Source organism: Bombus vancouverensis, chromosome 10 (assembly GCF_051014615.1).
Source record: "Bombus vancouverensis nearcticus chromosome 10, iyBomVanc1_principal, whole genome shotgun sequence".
Taxonomy (NCBI): domain Eukaryota; kingdom Metazoa; phylum Arthropoda; class Insecta; order Hymenoptera; family Apidae; genus Bombus; species Bombus vancouverensis.
Window position 1 is genome coordinate 5,608,845 of NC_134920.1, and position 19,744 is coordinate 5,628,588.

Consider the following 19,744-nt stretch of genomic DNA (forward strand, 5'->3'; position numbering starts at 1 on the left):
TCTTCCTTCTCCCTTCGCTTTTTTTCTCTCTTGCTCTGTCGTTCATTGTCCTATCTCCGACGCGCATATAATCGCCGCGGCGAAAGAAAGCCTCGAACGCAATTTCAAAGTTCGAGGCTCGTTTGGCGGCCTGCCAGCGCTCACGTAACTAACTACTTGTTTTGCCAAGCGTGTGCACACCCTCCCCGCGGCGAGCTAGGCCGCCACCGCCACCGCCACCGCCATCGCAACCGCCACATCAGCCGCCGCCACCGCCGCAGCCGCCGGCTGATCCCGTCGATTTTCGAAAAAGGTTAACACCTCGACTAGCGCGGATCAGCATTCGACCACGTGGCGACGGACGCGCCTGCGTGCCCCAGCCAGCCTCGAGACCTTACACGGAAATTTCTTCTCTCAGTCTTCCCGTGCCCACCAGTTGGCACGATACCCTCGCGACTCATTGGTAAAATATTATATAGCGTTGAAGCAAGCTTTTGTACTAAGAATTCGCTTTTCGATATGTTTTACGTACGATGAGAAACGTGACGTGAGCCACAGCGACTCAGACCTAAACTCACAATCAGACCGCAAGCTCGCGAGTACTACGCTCACCTGACACCTACAGCCTCGACACATTTGACAAGACACCCGAACGATTGTAAATCGTGTAGTGAGATTTAATTAAACAGATGTAGTGCTTCACTCGAATTTGTCGAATACAAGGGCTTTCGGGCGTTATCTGCGATCTACGATATCGATTTCTTCGACAGATAGCAGGCGGTCACGATAAGACGCGCGAGGATCAAAGTAGATACAGAGCCTGACGGACTTACGTGAATTTTGATCGCCCGTGGCAAAGGTGCGGGAATATCTTACCTCGATCCACGGCATGCGTAGGCTGTGTTCTTGGTCGACGGTAATATTCCCTCGAGCCGCTGGCCGCCGAACAGACAACAAACAAATACACTTTTTGCACAATGTAGTAGATCGACGAACGACACTTGTCTAACGACACGATTATTATTATATTTCTTTTCGTCGTGTGAACACGATGCTTGTTGTTGTCGGTCGATCCGACGGTTCACAGAAAGATTATACGAGAAGGTACGACATTCGTGGAAACTACGAACTATGAGAGGTCCGTATGGAGCTACGGACAGGTGTCAACGCACCGGTCCTGCGAATCCTTCGCAGTGTCACGGTGCCTGCAACGAGTATGACCTGTCACTCTGTCGAAAACCTTGGAATCGAGAAAACGAAGCTTTCGTTCGAAAGCCCGCGTCTTGCACGCTCGACTATTGATCTTAAGCTTCGCTTCGTATCGCGAATCCCGCACCTAACGACTCTCGTAACGCACCGACCACGATGCACCTCTCCCGGCTGTAGTTCAGTCCACTCGATCATCGACGACGATGCTCCCTTCTACGAACGACAGTATCTTCCCGGTCATCCAAGATACGTAGTCCAGGTGATTAGCGTGGACACAGCGAGCACAGTTGCGTTGCGGTGTTCCGCATCAGTTCTCCGCTTGTTCCTCGGTAGGAGAAAATCGGAACTCGACGAGGTAACACGATGCAACCGCGACTCGACTCGCGATATCGGCCGATAGACGAGAAGAAGCAGCGAATCTCGCGTAACTGTTCGCTCGAATCGCGAAATACACCGCTGTCAAACATGAGATATGGGACCGGTGTGTGAAGATCGAGTCGAACGCGAAAGCACACCGCGCGACACGTAGAACATGTACGAGCCACGACACGAACCGTACAGCACGACGGCGGACGAGCGAGTGGGGCTTTCGAGCTTTCCCCCACTCCGGCTCGGGCCGTGCAGAGGACCAGAGTGAGCGCGCCTGGCGCCCGAGCGGATAGGCTGCAACTGAGGGGATGGCGGGGTGACTGGTGGGGGGAGCGGGGAGCTCCGCGGTGGGCGCGCGGTGGGGATAGGAACGCGGCGTGGTGGGGACGAGGAAGAGAGAAGCGCGAGAGGGATGGCGCACGATGCTAGGGGAACGGGGTGAGCGCGGTGGGGGAAGGATAGATGGACGTCAGGGGCGTGAGTGAAGGAGGGGCATCGATATCTCCCCTCTTTCGCCCTACCCCGGTGTACAGAGAGCGCAGTCCGCACTCCACGCGACTTTACGAGTGAAACATTTCGCGGGTTTCGCGGACGCTGGGCGTGGGATGGGGTTCCGGCTGTCGGAGGGGGAATGGAAGGGAAACGTAGTGAGGGAAGACAACAGTATTCCCGTTAATTGAACGACTCTCGTAGAGAACGAGAGGGGTGGCGGCAAGATGAGGAGGCCAGCGACGGAGGGGGAGGATTACTCGCAGTAATTACTTATTTTTATTACGCTCCGCCTCTCTGCCTTCCCCCCACCTACCTTGGGTCTCACTCTGTGTTCGTGTTTCACGACGACGAGAGGACGATGACGACGACGACGACGACGACGACGGCGATGAGGAGGCAGAGGTGGAGGACGAGAACGACGATGACGACGAGGATGGTTCGTTTGCCATTCACCGTTCTTGGTCAGCGTTATTAAGTCCACTTTTTTGCGTATTACAATCTGCAATAGGTTTATCTCGGCCGAAGTACGTTGTAGTAAACTCGTAGCGATCGTTCATCTGCTTACTTTGTGCTTGCAACACGGCTATCTTGATTACGTGTTACGTTGTTATAGGATCAGATATACAGAGATCGAGGTTGTCACGTGAGAAACCGTGAAAAACCAACGAAACTGCGAGCATTTCGGATATCGGTCCGTCCGTCCCTGTGTTTCAACTATGAATTCCTGAAGGTCCCGGACAATGGTTGCCGCGGTAACCGTGGAAGTGAAAGAACACTTTCAGCTAATTGAACGACCACGGTCCTCGGGAATCCGGAATGGTGGCCGATTACTCCGAGTAATTACTTATTTTTATTACTTTCAGCCTCTTTGCCCCTCCCATGGGCTGCGTAACGTCACTTATCGCTGGCCAACCACGAGTGCCGTTCTCTGTGGACCACCATATTTCGTTGCACATATCTCTTGATACGTATCGCGTCTTTTAGTACCGCTCCGAACCACGGATTCCATAACGTCTCGTCTAATTAACATCAATGAGCAAATGTATCATCCCATTGCTTTTGTTTCTAGTCGTCGTTTGAATCTTCGATGTACACTAGATCTTACTATGGGTAAACGATCTGTTTCTATTAAAGCTTAGTCCGAATTAGAGAACGATCTCGATTTTCCTAAAATTTATGCGAATTCCAATTATATCGGTTCGTACTTTATAAATCTGTATTTGTGGGCTAAAACGATAGTCGCAGGCAAACTTCGTAAACCCCACTGGACGATAACTAGATGGAACAATATGTACAACAAAACTTCTCAAGCGAAGGAAAAAGACCATCATGAAAATTCATTTGGGATAGAGTGTGGGGTCTATGATTCGCATGTATCTCCACACGAATCAGCTCTCGATTCTTCAATCAAGTGGAACAGCATTCTTCCATCGGCAATGAACGTGTGTTTCGTGGAACGTCGTCGTCCACCAGCTTTTACCTAATCCAATTGCTAAGCAGCCTCTTTTTGCCATGCTGCACAGTTCACTCGACCGACGTTCTACCGAAAACAAGCGCGCGATCAACGCGTATTCACAGTGTATCTGGAGGACTCGCAGCCTCAAACACTCTCGATTTACCTGAAACGATCGGCGCGAGAATCGTTCGCGAATTCAACGCGCGCGTGTCCACGCGAAACTGTTGGCGAGTCGCGTCCAGAATGAAAACTAGGAGTCGAATCTCTTAGTGGCTGGAACGGGCCGTGTCTAGTGGCACACGCGTCTATTTATATTCATCCGTGAAACGGCATAGCTTCAGCGATTACGCTAAAACTCGGGAGAGAGTACAGTTGCGGCTGCGGAAAACACGAGTTACGCGCATAAATAGCGCGGCGCGTGCTCCGGAAAAATTATACGACACTTTCAAGTGCTTCCCTTAAGGCGGGATAAAATGATTACTCCGTTTACCGGTCAGACTCCCCTTCTTTCCACTTTCTACCACTTCCTCTTCCCCTCGACTTCTTTTTCTTTTCTTTCGTCTTTCTTTTCTCTCTTGGACGAAGATTTTCTTCGTTGATACGCTCGTTTCTACCCGCTCGAAGGAAATAATAGTAAAATAACGGACGAAGGAAATGCCACGCGATTAACACGACCGCTGACTGTGTCTTGAAAAGATCTCGTCTTTCTCGCGTTGATGAAAGAGAAGCCGCGTCGTCTTCATTTTCGTACGCAACTCGTAGGGAACTCATTAAGTTCCAATTTTAATTGCTGTCCGGCTGCTTTTATACTCTTAGCGCAAGCTCACACACGTTTGTTTGCATAACGTTCGAGAATTCGTTTTCGCGTCTGGATGCGAGCTACACTTGGTTATCCTCGTTCCTTCGGTCGAAAACGATCGAACATCCAATTAAGCTCTCCGTTTGTACTTTGTCGATGGTAATCGGTTAATCGAAACTTGCAATCGGCCAGGACGATTAATTGAAAGCCGACGTAGAGCTAATGACTTTCGTCATCGTCGCGTCATCTTCGATCGAAGCGAGAGCAAGCGCTAGAAGAAGGGAAGCAACGAGGATGGAAAGTCTTACTGTTTCTGCTGAACAGTGGCTCGATCCACCTCCAGGTTCGTGTTATTTCTATTTGTTCTACGGTTGGAACTCGATTTACTTCCACTTTCCAGTCATTCCTGGAATCTATCTACAACCTCTTTGCTTGATTGTAACATCGCTGTAGATTCTACTATGTGAATGTAGAATATTCGTTCCAGATCGTGTTCTGGTATTAAAAATACGAACAAATCTTTCCTTGTCGTTTTACGTTATTATTATAAAATATGTGGATCTTAAGCAACTAATTTATACTACAGTGATATAAGCTAGTCTTAAAACAGTACGAAAAATATATACCTACAGTAGCTCACAAAAGTATTTGAACACTTTTGCGAAAAAATCTTCGAATATATTACGCGTTGTATAAAATTTCAATAAATCTATTCGATTTGCCATTTTGCCTTATGAAACCTTCTTAAAGAAAGTTCCTCGATTATTCAACAATTCCTTATCTTCGTTAAACAAGAACCAAGAAAGATACACGTGTATGAATCACGCTAAATGATGAAACAACTTACATAAATCCTTCTAAATTTGAATATAAATAAAATTCAATCACCATTAAAATAGATACTGTAGGATCTTTACTACAATTAGTTTATTTACAATAAATGGGTTAAACAGATGTTGATTAAATAAGAAACGATGGTTGTTTAACGTGAACTAATCACAATAACGTATTATAATTAAGACAATGAGATAATTAATTTGCAACTCTCGTCACCACGGATCTAACGGTCTCCCGACAACGCTAGCTACACTCTTTCGACAACGCAATTCGCACTCTCTGACTTCTCAGCTCACAATAACTGTTAATTCGTTTATCGTCCCTTAGCAATCCCTTGTCTTTTGTCTTAGCCTCACCACGCACATGCAGCGCAACCGCTTGTTTATAATTCGCCCGACACCCCCAGGCCCCTCGTCCACGATACTACGATACTGTGGTTATAAAAACTATTTCCGCATTCCCTTATTCTGCATTTTGTTTTCATACTATCAAAGGTAGTCGTTACTAAGATCAGTAAGTCATAAGTATTAGATACTAAATGTCGTAAGTAATTAGTATCTAGATACAATAACAAATACGACCATGTATAGATAATTTTTGTAGTCGCTGTATATAATACCTTACAGGTCAGTACCTGTCTGTCGATCTACGTCCATATTTCACGTTTCCTATTTTGTTCGCCGGGTAAACAAAGGAGGAACGCGATTGAAATTATGGCGCACGGTACCGTGGCACGCGTACAAGTACTCGCGACTCGTTTATCCGGCTTTAATTCGTTCAATTATCCCATGATTAATTACTTTATTAATTGCGATCTACTTATTCCGGCGGGTGTGCGCGCGACGTCAGAGGCTGTGCGACGGCACACCGTCATAATGCACTTTTAATAATTAACGCGGTAAATAGCAACGCGAATGAATTATTTCCCTCACGTCTGGAATGATTAAAACATCGGCGTGCCTGCTTTCGGGTCAACGACGAGCCGATCCCGCGGAACTCCGCCATTCCAATTTACATCGCTCGAAATAATTAGAGGATCGCCTGCCTCGAGTAATTGTATATCTCGGTCGATAAAGGTCGTCGTCCATCTAACAGCACAATGCATGGAAACGACATCAGATCGACAACGACATATTCGCATTATTATGCGTATTTTAATGGAAGTGCGCTTAGTGGTAACGGCATAGAATCGACACACCTCGATAGCAGCATCAATGTTTTGCTGATTGCTGCAGATTGTTTGTGTGACGACTACAAGGTATCGTTATCAACGATACCGTTGCTAACAAACAATACATGGATAGGATGGATGATCAATCAAAAACATCATATTTTGCAATGTCCCTTCTTCACAGGCTGAGATTGTTATGCGAAGTCGATACTATTATAAAATATTGCCAAGAACATGTACATATTATTAGTATTAGGTCGTCCGAAAGATTACTTTCGTTTTATAAGGAAATAAAGAATCTATCAAGATAAATATCACAACGTTTGATAGATTAGGTTTCATGTTCGTATAAAGATGCATCGTTGTAAAAGACGTGTCTGTAAAAGAAAGACAACCTAATATATATTATTATTGTAACGATACGATGCACTAATTCTCCTCGATTTCTATTAGCAACAACCAGTATACTCGGCACTTACAGAAACTGTGCAGAAAATTCATTTTGAATTATTTTGTATAAAACAATTTGCAAATTTAACTGTGTAACTCTTTGTTATTTTGATTGAATATCGAGCAGCAGCTTTAGTTAAGAGAAAGAATATAGCGAATAAATTAATGGACACAGGGAAACTGAAATATATACACATTCGGTCATACTCAATAAAATCTACGTAAAACGTATGTAAAACTATCTTAAAACATGATCATCCAACGAATCGGGAACCGTTGCTGGCAAAACGAAGGAAAAATCGTAGCAGTAGGAAAGCGCGGGCGAAAAATTCGAATATGCTTTACGACTATAGAGCGCACGGTACAAAAGCCGGCCAGCTTCCCGTATTTTCCCGCGCGTCGTCGTTCGTCGAAATTCTAATTTCGCGTGGGAGGATATTTCACACTGTGGCACCCTTTCTCTCTCGCTCACAAATTTTTTTTTTTTTTTTTTTTGTTTTTCACTCTGAAGCCAACTCGCGGCTCCGAACTCGTTCGTCGTACAGCTTACCATTGCGATCGCGCTCCGCTTTATTGTTGCGTACTCCCCTGTGCACCCGTCTATTATTATTATCGTTTCTCCACGCTATCGTTTCGGGACCATAAACAAGTCGGTGTTCGTCGCACAATGCCACGAAACAATGGCCGCGACTGATTGATCCTTAACTTTTAAAGCGACGCTGGTACCGCGCGTATTGCATGCCGCTGCCGGCCAAGTCGCGCGACCGACCGACCGACCGACCGACCGAACGAACACACTGTACTACGTATCGATGCTTGCAACTTATCCGAATGCGTTTTCAATTTGCATACAGTAGGAACTCGAAGCGCGCCATTGTCGCGTTTCGTCACGAGAATCGTTTGTTCCCTCGACGTCTCTATTATTCGTTGGCGCACTGTAAATCCTGACCACGGATATTTCCTTTTTTTTAACGACACGTGCGTGTGGCGGAATAAAAAATTACGTTAGTAGATACGAACCGTTTCGTTCGCCTCTTCCGATACACTGGGTTTTCATTGGCAAGAGTAGATGAACATATTCTTTTTCTTTGTTCTGCAAAGTTCAAGCTCGAATTTTAAGATGTTGCGAAATTGTTAGATGATTCAAATTATCTTACTCTACAGGATACGATTCATATTCGACTCACAATGATTTGTCACAAAATTATATTTTAATCTAAAACTATTAAACATGTAGTCTCGCGTATTCGATTGCAACTTTGATTCTTACAAGATCTACGAAAATTTTCACGTAATACTCTGGAAATTCTTCAAGGTTCGTTCAGTCCCATCCAGTCTCGTCAGAGATAACGATAACCCGAAGCCTTAAAACCACAAAAATTATACATACAAAAAACATGTCTAAACATCGCCTCTGTTTACACTACTAAAACGATTCTACGTACGAGTGAACTTCCCGAACCAGAATTTCCTTAGCGATCCCTCGTTATCAGTGCATACATCATTAAAATTCCTCGGTCTGCCTATCTAATCAGCGAAGATAAACAGAGTATCAACAAACAAAACATTCGGTAACGTGACAGAACGCGCTCACTTTCATTACCAGCTTTTTGTTATCGGTTCACCAGGTATCGGGCACCGCAATCTTGTCAAAACTTTTATCTAGCTTCTCATCAGGCCAACCGCGATGCAAGAAAACAGCGAAGCCGAAGGATTCTCGGTCACAGACAATAGGCGAATCCCTGGAAAGGATCCTGCTGGCCATGGACAAGCGTCGAACGAACAGGCGAAACGGAGGGTAGAAAAAAACAACGAGAGAGACCGAAGCTCGCCGTGGTTTCGGATAATTGTAGCGGATAGCTCGAAAAGGTGCCGACCGGCTAAGGACAGGCACGCTTGTCAGGAGGCATTAGGATATCTATCGTGAGCCCGAACGATATCCTACGCGGCCAAGCACTCGTTAGGACGACTTAGGATTGTTTCTTCGTAATCCAATAAGGATAAAATTCCCAAGCCCGGGACTCGATTGTCCTTCGTGGAGGTAGAACTTCTTCCATGGTATAGGTATACTTGGTGGGGTATACTTTGGGTGAACCGAAGTTTAACCGACGATCGCTGCTGCTTCTTTTCTTCGGCAGTAGTTTCTTTCGATGGAGATTGCAAGAATAATTTCAGTTCTTCTTTAGGATAGTGTATTTGGAAGTAATTGTTATCCGTTTCTTCTGGTTTTAGTGTTTCAGAGGATAGTTGAGAATAAATTTGAGACACGGATGGATAGAATGAAATATGGCAAACGGGATAGCTTTTTCCATAGAATTTCGAAGAATAATTTCTGTCTTATAACTGTCTTCGATCCACGTTGTACGTATTTATTTGCTATTACGCGATACACCAATTTGCCGCAGAAGATTAACTTAGGCGGCAGAAAATAGGATGATAAGTATGTACATACAAAAGAAAAGAAGAAGATGCATATATGCAAGGAGTAATGAGACAAGAACAAAGCGTAAAGGGACTAAGAATAAGATATAATGTAATGTCGTCATAAAAGATACCGAAGAGAATGTCTTAAGGATACTAAAGATTAGCCGAAGACTTCGATACTCGGATGGCAAGAGTTTGCGTGATTGATCATTCGATTTATGCAACTACAATGTCCACAGAGTATGCGATGTTCCTTAGTACGTAACAAGAGATCACTTCTTAACGGTACGTTGAAAGAAACCAAATGGATGACATCCAAACAGTCAACAGTACTTTAACTTTAGCTGTTTTATCGTTAAAGATTATATCGGATATCAGAAGGTCATCCAAAATTAAGAATTTTATAATATAATCTGTAAATACTATTAAGAACAGAATAAAATATATAATAAAGGATAGCCGACAAAATTGACTAAGCCGTACGATTCTGTTTGCAGATCGCAACAAACACACATATTGGTCGTAGAACGAACAGGGATCGATGTCTGCGAGTTCGATGGTCACGCCTTTTTTTCCGCAAACTTCCGAAGATCATTACGAAAGCCGCGGAGGGCGCGCGAGCCTCGTAAACTCGCCTCGTAAAAATCACCAAAATACACGCACCTTACATGGTAGCGTGGCGTAGGCGGGTGTCATATCCCTGTAAAATCATTGCCACTAAAAATCAGAGGTTTCCGCGGCAAATTTATAACGGTCATATCGGCGGTGTGTGCGTCGTCGTTGGTGTGGATCCGCGCGTCACGGGGTGTTAAATATTTTTCAAACGTCCAAAAAGGAACACTGCCTTTGGTCACCCACCCTTTCACCACCTTTCTGCCTGTTCTCCCTCTCATCAGGAACGAGTTTCGATACGCAGAATATCGTATTTTTTCCTTATTTGCATTCTGGTCGCGTCGATGAACACCGCGCTAGCGCCTCGTAACGATCCGCTAAGCTACTTTCCGCGAGGACACGTTGCTTACTTTGTTACCTTTCGTTTGACTGTCTACGTGGCTGGAAGTTTGATCATCGTGCGACGGAGAAAGGAAGGAATCGTAGGGTTAATTTAGTTCGGTGATATCCTTTTGTCGTGGTAAAAGGATGCTACGGATGATCGAAGATGATAGAACGATTTGACTAGGGTTCATAGCATCTTGAAATTAACGTGACTTCCATAATTATACATTTTCTGCATCTGCGGATATAATAAAAATCGAAGATCATTTACTGTTTGCTTATGATAAGAGGACAGTGCGAATGATTAAAAATAATAGCAAGCTTTGGTTCGTTCTTCGTAGGACCAAAGTCTCTTTCATAGTCCTAAATTTCGATTCTTCTTAGGTAACCTGTGAACTGTATCCTGAGCTTTCTGCTGAATTTTGAAATTACTTCGACAAATGTCAAAATCACTGTCACGTAAATTACAAGAAAACTGTATTCTTAAAGGATAATTATTAAAATATCCGAATGAAAGAGTCTCAAGCGTGAAGGAGGATGTTTTCACGCGTAATTTTCTATAAATTGTGGAATCACACCGGGCAAGGAAATTATACGACATCGAAGTCGAAATCTACGGGTCAACCGAGTGTCTGCCGCTGAAAAATCGACACCGTAACAGCGTCGAACCGGGTTTCGCCACTTGTTTGCTCTCTCTTCTCTCAGTTTCAAATTAGGGATGCTTCCCATTTGCCTGACGTTTGCCCCGCCCTGCAGCAGCTTCTACGGTAGCAGCTTGTTCGAATTCCAAACTGACCTGTCCGCTGAACAACCCACCGACTTGGCGTGGGGTCTAGCCGTCCGCTTTTTAAAAATCCTCCTCCAAGCCTGCCACCAGCCAGAAACGAAAACATTGTCCATCGTGAATGTAATTTCACGGAAGCGAGCGAAGATAACGTGTAAGAAAATATTTATCGTAATTAAGGCATCGAGAGCAGAGGTGAATTTTTTATGTGAATGCGCACTTGTAGTATTAACTTATTTCAATAAGCTGTTCCAATCATAAATAAAGGAACTCACCGTTCAACTCAAAATGAAGAATTTCTTGTTTCCAAATCACATGTTATTGCACAGGATATTTTCTTCTTATTCTTCGTTATTTCAATATTATATTAAACCGACATCTACTTTAGTCAGAGAATTATACAGTTTGTTGTTGAGAGTATTGGAGTTACCTTTTGCTCTCAATTTAGACAAATCCAGAAACCGATGTGACGAAGAAACGAATTGATCTCGCAACAAATGCCAGGCAGACCAAAGAAACGACCAACACAAAGAAAGGACTCTTGAATCCTAATTTTCTAAGTTTCCCAAGTTTCCTAGCCCAAAACAAGGACACGATAATTTTCAGTAGCACGTTCAAATTCGACCAAGTCCAACACACTCGGCATCTTACAAAATCCGCCGATAGAATTAGAAAATATATATCAAAAGGCGGTGAGTCGAAGAGGACGCGTCGAGTAGTTGAATCGTCGCGAGAAAGAGGTTTGAGAGAAGAAGAAAGGAAGAAATAGAAGGAACACGGGGCGGACGTAGAGCGCGGAGAAAGGAACGCCAACGAGAATATTGAAAAGCGGTCCTACGAACGCGATCAAGAGGGCCAATTACCCTGGGGAGGCTGGAAAGGGGGAGAGGGCAGCCCGCGCGTACGTGTACCGAGCACGTATTTTATCTACGTGCCTTACGCGAACACTCGAAGCGCACTCGAGTCACCGCGAGTGCTCGCATACGAGCGGCGCATTCGAACGTTCGTCGCTAAATTTACCTGCTCGCTCGTACGTTCTTTCTGGAGGAGCCAGATACACATAATGTTCGCCTAGCTACGTACCCGCTCGGCTCCCATTGTGCGCTGCCATACGCTCCAGCCAAAATCGTAGGGAGTAGGGCATCGAGTTAAGGGTAGCTCGCGACCACCATCGTTGGGAACATTTATCCGATCAAATTTTCCGGTGGATCATTTTTACTGGCAAGTCGAAGAGGAATTTTCTCCAGCCTTTTTTCTTGCTCCAAGGGCAAACGGTAGCAAGGGTTGTCGAAGGAGAAATGGTGGCTGTTTGTCCGTTCGATTAAAGCGAGTTTTTGAATTTTCTCTGGAATGGTCGAGGATTTTCTGACAAAAGAGATAGGATTAATGGAATATGTGGCAGTGAAATTAGTTGGTAAAAAGCGCGGCTAACAACCGCTCTCGTATCGTAGGGAGGTTAAACATAGCTGGGAAAAAGTATAATACAGTATTTTGGCGGGGAAATACCAAAAAACCTGGTAAACCTGTGATACAAAATGTCTGTTAATAATTCGATTCAAAATTTGAGGCTTGAATATCAAAATGTTTATTCGAATCGTTTGTATATTGCATAAATGACAGGCAAACACATTTCAAACACAAGTTCGCTGATAAATAATTCGAGAATACGAGAAAATTAATAGACGATTTATACTATGTACTTAGGATAAAAAATATTAGTATTTGTTCGTTCTACTTTACAATTTCTTAACGTAATCTCCCGAGAGGGGAAAAAAATCAAAGTTAAATCTAGAAACGCGTGACTCGTGTATCCACGTTCGTCTTAGACGTGGCTACCATAAAGGACACCCCGAGAAAGAGGGTCGCTTAATTAATCGGCTACCCATTCAGTGGGATGTTTACGTGGGGGCATTGTGATTTCCGGTTGAAAACAAAATGGGGGAGGGCCAGTAAAAAGGATCTCGTTCGCGGACCGGTGGAGATTAAATTGGCCAGTGGCGCAATCTTGACGAGTACTGGGGACCACTGAAATCTTAATTCAAACTGCCGCGCCATTGGCATAGGGGCATATAGCCCTTTCAAAAGCGGCTCGTTTTCAAGAGAACCTTATGATTGTTGTTCCGTCGCGGCACGCCCGCTTACAAACACGTTACACACACAGTTAGGTAATTATATTTACCTTCGCAGTTTTATTATTTACGGCCCGACGGACGGGGTTGCCTTGTTCATCATCCTCTTTCTTCCTCAACTGCGTTCTAGGGAGGATTCGCGTCCCTTCACCTGCTAATCAGCAGATTAAATTTTACGCAAATATTGACCTATATCCGATAATGATCCGTAGTTCCTTGTGTATCTTACTAGGGTGTCAGGTATTACAATACAATAAAAGTAAAAATGTTTTCGAACAAATTTCCGCGAAGATTTAGGGGTCAGTAGTTAAACTAAAATTGAAAACAATTTGAACTAACATCTGTATTAGCGACGAGCACATTAACTACACGGAAAAAGTTTAATGTCGTGAAGAAATCTGACGCGAAGTTCTCCGAAGATTCGTGTTTTCCACGCCAGTTGTATACAAGTTGCGATATTTAGTCCATGATTTACCTTGAATCACGAAACTCGATCAATGGGAAAAGAGTAAGTAACGAAGAACAAAGGACTCTCGGGGGAAATTGCGCGGCTGTGAGAGGGAATTCGTTGCTCGCACGATGATCGTGTCCGAGGAACGCGGAAGACACGAGAGGCGAATCGTGTTTTTCGAAGAGAGCTACGAACGAACAGGGAATCGACAGGGCGGATTAATTCGAAAATGAACCTCGTAAAGGTTAAAGTGCTTAACGAAGTTCGGTATCAATGTAGCCCGTTAGCTAAGTGCGCGGCTGCCACGCTGTTTTCGAGATCAAAGGGTTAATTAAACGCTTTCTTTACGGGGCCCCCGCTGTTGCTGCCGACCTCACCTGCTAAATCTGTTTTGTGAAGTCCCAACGGCGATACTGAAGTACACACTTTCCTCCCCTTGCTTCCCCTGTCGATAGGTCGTGCACGTGCAGCTTTAGACTACGTTCACACGCGATAGTCTCGCCTCTAATTGGACCTTCGGTTAGATCGAACGTAAGTTGCTTAGAAATTGAATTTCTTTTTTCATTTTCCGAAAGAAACTACGAGACGAGCAATGGGGTTGATACTTATTAGGCGAATATTATCTGTACATTCGTAAGACCTATATTAATTTTACGTTTATGCTTGTACGTATTTTACGTCCGCGAATTTTAATATTTCCACATGAAATTTTCTATGTATTTGTATTTTTTTTATAACAATCGATTGCTTCTCAGGCTTATTTAAAAATGAAAACCCCATTGGAATAAAATTATACATACAATAGGTTTCAGTTGACAAAACACCCTACCATATGCAGAGTTCAAAAGCTAATCAGTGTAAGTCAGCCTCCCGTTAAAGATGACATCTGTCGAGTAAATATCCTTCCGCTGCTGAAACCATTAATCAATGGTTTAGTCATTATATTATAATAATTAAATTCATGAATATATTATGACTAAACTGTAGCATGGATTGACAGTGGATCCTCCGTATGCACGTGTGTATGTTTCTTCTTAAATTCAGAGTATTGCGTGAAGAGTAACAATAGCCTAGTACAATTTGATAAAAAGATAAAGAATTAAACGTTTCTCCAACGATGAAGCATATTTGTATAATTTTATTCCATGTTGAAAATTCATATCTTCTCCAACATCCACTTTACAATAGACGAAGTATCAAATTATTTTTATCATGCCGCGATTGCTACCGGAGGATCGTATTAGAAATATTGTTGGATTTCAACGTGCAATCGTGTCGAAAGTTACCGGCGTAACAACGACGCCGAAACGACGGCTATAGAAAAGTAACGCAATGTACACGTCGAGCTTCGACGTTAAAACCGTGCTGCGATGATGACGATAACGATAATAAAGAGTAGTGCTGGCGTAAAGCGCGAAACGAAACACCCCCATGGAACAGCACTGTGAGGGTGTCGCGGATAAAACACGCCCGAAACGAACAAAAAAATGTACGAGTCTTTGTATGTCGCGGTATGATCGAAACGTTAGCCTCTACGATATTTACCACACGCGAAGTAATTAAAAGACAATTTGTAGGTGACGAGAAATAATGTTTGCAAAAGGTAGCGTGTAATTACGTACAGCTTTTAAGACCGAGAATGATGGATTTTCATAGCCCTCGCTCTCCTCTTCTCCGCTGTATTCATTTCTTTGAATTTCGATTCTCAAAATGCAAAAACCCATATCCAAAAACGGAATTAAAAAGATTATCAAGAAAAATCATGCGACAGCCTATTACCCTTCGTAATCACTTTTCAAACACATCGAGCACGCGACTGTCGCGCGTTTATCTCACGAATTATCCCAATCTTGCTACCCTTCGACGGTGTAACCCCTTTTTACGATCAGCCTAACGATAATACGTGTCAGACGATGAGGTGGCGCGTATCAACAGACGCGCGGAAGCATCGCAGTACGAAATCGTTTTTTCCGTTGTCGCTGCAAGTACTCGATAACGGCCACAGGATAATGATACACGTAACCATTCGCGATATTATATTACGTGGCATTGTTTTCAGTCCGGTCTTTCGTCGCCGAATGGCCAGACATATCCCACCCCTCGGCGCAAGGGTTGCTTTTTTCAAGTTTCACGTAATTTTTTACGATGGTTAACGTGCCTGTTAACGTTGGATAATTTCAACTTTGTTGCTGCGGCGAGATTTCCTCGAAGACAAGCCTTACACACTGACGAGCTTCTTGAAAGGACTTCACCTTTCGATGGTATCTTCAAGTGCGTGAAGACTAACTTTCTCAGAGTTAGATCTTAACAAGCGACATTATTTAATTGACGTAGAAATTACGTAGATTCCTTTATATGATTCGCACAAGTTAAAAAATATTAAAAAAAGAAAGAACATGCTATCGGCGTTGTAAATGTTCAGGTAAACTAAATAAAAGAAAATCACTGAACATTCCCAAAGACCATTAGAAATTATTCCAATTGAAGACGCTAACACTTTACAGATTGTTCCATGTACAATGGCTTACTCAAAATCATGTGATCTATGAAAAGTTCTGCTGCTTATCAAGTACGCTATTCATGTTACGTAGCCGTAGCAAGAAAAAAGAATACTGTCCTATTTACTTTTAAGTAACCTTAAAGGATGATATGACGTCAATAAACGACGTCGTTATTCCGGTAATGAAGACATACTTGTCAGGATTAGTGAGACGGATTAAGAGCTAAGGTACCCCGATGTTATTCACCCTATGGAGCCGGCACTTTCCCAGGGGCAGATCGAGCGGAGAGAAGCAGCACACCTGGAGCGCAACCTCCTGGTTCCGAAGAAAGCTTGTCACGGTCTTTAAGAGCGTTATTCGACGTTTTCGAGGTTTTTAGCCGGAATTCATCGCGCGCGGTCAGGCCTTCGGTTGTCAGCGATCGTTTGCTTCAAATTGACCGCGTTCCCTTTCCAATACCGAGAGGGCCGATTGTCAAGGTTCATCGGACTGTGAAAGACATGGGGCGATATTCTATGGGAATTTCATTGGCCCCTGCCTACCGATCGCCGTGTTCGTCTCTCTCGAGTAATCGAATAAATAGCACGAGCGGTCACCAACGTAACGCTTCGTTAATTCAGAAGAAGAGCTCGCCTTTCCTAAAGAAGATCACCCGAGCCGTTTCGTCTACAATCGCCGAACTGAAGAAGTTGATTTTTCGATTCTAATCGATCGAATATTAGAAAGTTGATTTTAGAACCGTTCGATGGGACCACCTCGACACGGCGAAAGGCACGAAAATGGGGTGGCACACGGTAGGTGAAACGCGGCGACGAGCCGCTGCTAGACGATTCTGCTTGTCCCTGGGACGGAAGTGACGTCGCAGGCACCGACGGAAATTCGTACTGGAAATTCCGATGGGTTCGAGAGGTCGAGGAAGGGAGAGAAGAGGGCAACAATCAGGGTAGACCCGGCATTACGCCCCATTCATCCCCTGCCGCCGCCCCTTACCACTCTCGAACCGTATTTGGCTGACAATTCTTCATTTGCGTGCAGCAAACTCTACGAGCGCGCCGCGGCATAGCGAAAGGTTTAAACGGCTCGCAAAAGCCGGCTAAATTCGACTCCAATTTGCCGGCTCATTCGTGCAACGATCGGAAACAAAATGCCTCGACCGTTCGCTCTTTTTTTCTCTCTCCTTCTTTCTTTCCCTCGATCTCTCTTTCTCTCTTTTATAGCTGCGAACACAGAGTCGCAACGTTCCGCTGACCGAACTCCCCCGTGGCCTATCGATACGCGCCTTTCCAAATCAACTCGCATTGTCTTCCACGCGAATTTTTGATGCGCACTCGTCCCGTCTATGTCAGTTTTTTTTTACCCTCCTCTTCACTTGTCTTAGGCTATGGTTACAATGGATGACGAACCGTCATTCCGATGAAACGTTCAAGTTAAAGCAATCAAATATGTATATAGATTCTTACGACCATGGTGTAAAACAACGACAAATTTTAGAGACTATACCGCGACCAACTTCACAAACTGAAAACTAGAGAAAAATACTGTCATAAACGTTACACTTTCAAATTTACTGTCGAAAACAGCGAGTTTAGCTTATGCAAGTAAATCATCTGTTTTACGAAAATGTAATGTCAAAGATATTACATACAAAATTGATAAAAACTACACTTGATCAATTTTGCTTTCTAAGATGCTCAATGTAGAAATATAGGAATGTTAAAATTCATTGGGTACATCTTCCTCCAGCTCGATTCTTTTGTCAGGTTCAGATACGTTGCTACAATAGGGTCAGGCGGGCATTTCGTATGGCACAGTTAGGTCTATATACTGTGGCGTACATACGTCGACGTCACTCACCAGCGGTATTGTCAGAAGCTGACTAGCCTACCATCCGGGAATACGAAATTCGTCGTTGGTACCCGCGGTATTCCGCCGCCCACGATTTTTACGCCGTCGCGGTCGCGCGCAATCTCTAAGGACGCGTGACGCGGTCGCCAAATATTTCCTTTTCCCGAGTACGCTGTTTCCCGATTCTATTCATCGAACGTCGCAGGGCCGTGCGATTGTTTCTTACCAGTTGGCCACCAGACGACTTTCGTCGAACCTTGTCGCCCGGACAAATGTATTCAGTCAGCCCGCTTTCTTTATTTTTCCCTTTGTTCCGGCTCCTTTTTTCGGTTTCCTTGAGCAGAGCCCGATTTAGCGCGGAATTTTAACCAGGCAAGTGTGAAACATTCAATGTTCGTGCTTCGAGCTACGTTTCTCAGAGCGAGGAATTATACGTTCTTTGTTAGATTCGGAACAACGATTTTTTTTTTAAAGAGGTCTATTTTTACATTTATATAAGAAGAAGGACAAAGAGAATGTTTCTCTTGAATATCATTTGTAATGGATTTTGTAATATTTTTATAAGGATAACGATATAGATATTTCGAATAACAGGTAGACCGTGGATGTTTATGCAAATTTATATCTTTGGCAATATTATTGAAGAAATATGTAAATCTTAGGTAGCACTTTGTTTCACCCACTAACACGTTTGCTGTGAATTTCATTTGCATAATATACAATTCTATTTACTAATAGATAATTTTCATATAATACCTGCCTCTATTCAGTAACTTAGTATGTGCACTGGATATTTCAATTTCCCAGAAATATATAAACACCCGCAGACTAACAATAACATTATTTAAACAATATACAAATTCGTAAGAAATTTGTCAGACGCCTGGCTCACCTTGATTTTCTGAAGAACGTTCTCCACGATCAAACGCGAAAGACACCTAACCCCCGATTTTCAAATGTAACGTAATCGGCCACATGATTTCTGAAACAAATAATCGAAAGTAACAATGAACGGGGGCAAGCAATTTACAAAATAGAAAAATGGAGAACTAAAATTCAAGCGTCTTCCGCATTTCGCTCTCGGAAAGATGAAAGTTTAGCCGCTCATCTACGAAAACTTTCTTCGGCAAGTTCGATGGTTAACTCACGAAAAGTGAAATTACAGAATAACGCGCACGTAACAAGCCGCATCACGATCGAATTTAAATTTTCCCAACTTACGATACGAAGCCTTTGCCGGTCGGATACATTTAATGATATTTAAAGGGGCTACGAAGCTGCAGACGATGATATCGCGATTAATCAATAATCGGGAAGTTTCTCCGACACAACAGTGTACCACGTAGTTTTTCTATTTCGCTAAACTAAGTTTGCGATATTCATTTTGATTTCTTCGCCAAAAATGCTACGCTTTAGCCTTCGATAGTTTTAACATCGATGTTTTTTTTCCTATTTATTATTTGGTATTTTAATATTTAAATTAAAAAAATGTCGATAATAAAAAAGGGACAGCACAATTCTGTGTATCAAATAACGTTTTATGTTCTAGAACGAGCATCTGGCAACACCAACGAAAAAATGATCCGTATAAATACAATAATTACACGAGCCCAGCACCGGCAACAAGATACGCTCGGTTTTATATTACGCCATAGTTTAAATGGTTTCCGAGGAAAATCAAATTTAAATGTCTTCTACGCGATACAGCAAGGAGGAGATTTAAATAGCGGCGAGTTGAATAAGCATGCTCGACCCGCCAGCGCTAATTAAATTCCAACGCAAAGAATTAACACGAAGTAAAAAAGGATAACCTCCCGTCGGCTACCGCTATTCCCAATGTAACTTTCTCTAC

The 19,744-nt window shown here is 43.5% G+C and overlaps 1 protein-coding gene across 2 annotated transcripts in view; it reads right to left on the reverse strand.

The window, feature by feature from the left end:
• The window catches only part of LOC117157804 (uncharacterized), a 187,530-nt gene extending 168,726 nt beyond the window's left edge, over window positions 1-18,804 (reverse strand). Inside the window, exon 1 of one of the 2 annotated variants that reach the window (XM_033336075.2) lies at window positions 18,785-18,804. The gene's annotated coding sequence lies outside the window, so the exon portion shown is untranslated. Of the gene's footprint in view, window positions 1-855; window positions 1,057-18,784 lie in introns of those variants that run through there. The other variant, XM_076622114.1, reaches the window with a different exon arrangement.
• Window positions 18,805-19,744: the final 940 nt, after the last annotated feature.